Consider the following 3,406-nt stretch of genomic DNA (forward strand, 5'->3'; position numbering starts at 1 on the left):
TAAACACAAAACTTCTCAAGAAAAATATTAGCCTACTGCATTCAGAAGTATATAAAAAAGATAATATGTCATAAAATGTGGAGTTTATCCCTGGAATTCTGGATCAGGGACTCAAAAATTAAGATCATTCATCATGTTGGATAAACGAAGAAAACCCATAGTATCATTTCATTTGATGCAGAAAAAAAAATGTAGAAGACTCAGCATCTATTTCTGATTTTTAAAACCCCTTGAAAACTTGGAAGAAAAGGAAGCAATTTTTAGAACACCTTTATTGTGGTATAACTGATATACAAAAAAAACTGCATGTATTTAATGTATACTATGTGATGAATTTGGACATGTGCATACACCCATGGTAACACTGCCACAATCAAGATAATAAACATATTCATCACCTCCAAAAGTTTCCTATGTCCCTTTGTGCATTTTTGTTGTTGTTAATAGCATTTAATATGAGAATTCCCCTCTCAACAGGTTTTAATGTGCACAATATTGCATTGTTAACTACAGAGACACTATACTGAATAGCAGATCTCTAGAACATATTCATCCTGCATAATTAAAATTTTATATCCATTAAGCAACACCCCCTTGTAACTCTTGCCCCCAGACCCTGGCAACCTCTGCTCTATTTTCTGTTTCTATGAGTTTGACTATTTTAGATACCTCAAATAAATAGATTCATTCAATATCTGTCTCTGTGACTGACTTATTTCACTAAGCATAATGTTTTCCAAGTTCATCCACGTTTTCGTAAACAATAGGATTTCCTTCTTTTTAAAGATCGATTGATCGTCCATTCGTATATACACCACATTTTCATTTTCTGTTCATCCATTGATGAACATTTTAGTTGTTTTCATATCTTGGCAGTTTTGAATAATGTCACAGTGAACATGGGAGTAAAGATATCTCTTCAAGATAGTGATTTTTATTATTTTGCATATATACCCAGAAGTGGGATTGCTGGATCACAAAGTAGTTCTATTTTTAATTTGTTGAGGAATCTCCATACTATTTTCCATAGTGGTTGCATTGTTTTACATTTCCACCGATGGCATACATGGTTCCAGTATCTCCACATTCTTGCCAGCATCTGTTAGCATCTAAAAAATAGTAATAGCCATCCTAACAGGTATTAAGGTGATATCTCATTGTGGTTTTGATTTTCAATTTCCTGATATTTAGTGATGTTTAGCACATTTTCATATGACTATCAACCATTTGTAAGTCTTCTTTGGAGAAATTGCTTTTCAATGCCCATTTTTAAATTTAGATTGTTCATTTATTTATTTATTACTTTTGGTTGTAGGAGTTCCTTATAAAATTTGCATACCATCCCCTTATCAGATATATGGCTTATAAATATTTCTCCCATTCTGTAGGTTTCCTCTTTACTCTGTTGATTGTTTTCTTTGCTGTAGAGAAGATTTTAGTCTGACTTAGTCTCACTTATCTATTTTTGCTTTTGTCGCCTATCCTTTTGGTGATAAAACCAATAAATTACTGCCAAAATCCATATCAAGAAGCTTTTATCCTGTTTTTTCTTCTAATAGTTTTACATTGTCAAATCTTTTGTTTAATTTGTCAATCAATTTTGAGTTATGTGTGTGGCATAAGGCCCATTTTTTTGCATATGAATATCCAGTTTTTCCAACAGCATTTGTTGAAAGACTATATTTTACCTATTATGTATTCTTGGCAGTTGACCATATATCTGTGAGCTTACAATAGTTCTCTTTTATCTGTGGAGGAAGTGTTCCAAGCCCCCCAGTGGATGTCTAAACTGTGAACAGTAGGGAACCCTAGAAATACTATATCTATCTATCTATCTATCTATCTATCTATCTATAAAATATATGTTATATACACACATATGTGTATATAAACTGTGTTATACATATATACAAATATGTATATAAACTATGTTTTATACATATGTACACACAAACATGATACATTTTAATATAAATTAGGCACAGCAAGAGATTAACAGCAACTAATAATAAAATAGAACAATTATAACAATATACTATAATAAAAGTTGTTAATTTTCTCAGTCTGTCTCTCTTTCAAAATATCTTATTGTACTGTGCCCACACTTCTTCTCCTTGTGATCTGTCAGTTTGATGTCAGAAATGGCTACCAAGTGACCAACAGGAGGGTGACATGTGTAGTGTGGATGTGATGGACAAAGGAGGGAATTCCTATATGGGATAGGACAGTGTGGGGCAGTGTGAGATTTCATCACACTACCTAGAACCATGCACAATTTAACCCTGATAAATTATTTCTGTTATTTTCTATTTAATATTTTCAGACCATGATTGATTATGTGTAACTAAAGTTCTGGAAGGTGAAACCATGAATAAACGAAAGACTACTGTATTTCCATCTGTGTATTCCGCTTTGTTGGTCGATATGCCTGTCTTTATACCAGTACTGTACTGTTTTATTTATTTATTTATTTTTTTGAGACGGAGTCTCGCTCTGCCGCCCAGGCTGGAGTGCAGTGGCCAGATCTCGGCTCACTGCAAGCTCTGCCTCCCGGGTTCACGCCATTCTCCTGCCTCAGCCTCCTGAGTAGCTGGGACTACAGGCGCCCGCCACCTCGCCCGGCTAGTTTTTTGTATTTTTTTTTTTTAGTAGAGACGGGGTTTCACCGTGTCAGCCAGGATGGTCTCGATCTCCTGACCTCGTGATCCGCCCGTCTTGGCCTCCCAAAGTGCTGGGATTACAGGCTTGAGCCACCGCGCCCGGCCCTGTACTGTTTTAAATGCTGTGCTGTAATATAGTTGGAAATCGGGAAGTGTGATGCATCCAGGTTTCTTCTTTCTCAAAATTGATTTTGCTATTCTAGGCCTTTTGTGGTCCAGATCAATTTTAGAATCTTTTCCCATTTCTGTAAAAATATACCATTGGGATTTTGATGGGGATAGCATTGAATCTATAGATCACTTTTTATGGTATGGACATTTTTAATAATATGTTCTTCAATCTATGAATATAGATGTCTTTCAATTTATTTTTATCATTTTGATTTTTTAATTAATGTTTTGTAGTTGCTAATATGCAAGTTTTTCATCCTCTTGGTTGAATTGATAGATCAGACCAATAAAGAGTAAGAAGATTCAATTAGTAATCCAGTATCTCCCAACAAGAAAAGCTCAGGACCCATTGGTTTCACCGGCAAATTCTACCACTTAGAGAAGCATGAATGTTAACTTCAAATTCCTTAAAAACCTGCACGTTATGCACATGTACCCTACAACTTAAAGTATAATAATAATAAATAAATTTAAAAAAAAAACTGAAGAGGAGGGAATACTTCCAAACTCACATTAAAAGGCCAGAATTACACTGATACCAAAGCCAGACAAGAACACTACAGGAAAAGAAAATG

Source organism: Macaca mulatta, chromosome 5 (genome assembly GCF_049350105.2).
Source record: "Macaca mulatta isolate MMU2019108-1 chromosome 5, T2T-MMU8v2.0, whole genome shotgun sequence".
NCBI lineage: Eukaryota > Metazoa > Chordata > Mammalia > Primates > Cercopithecidae > Macaca > Macaca mulatta.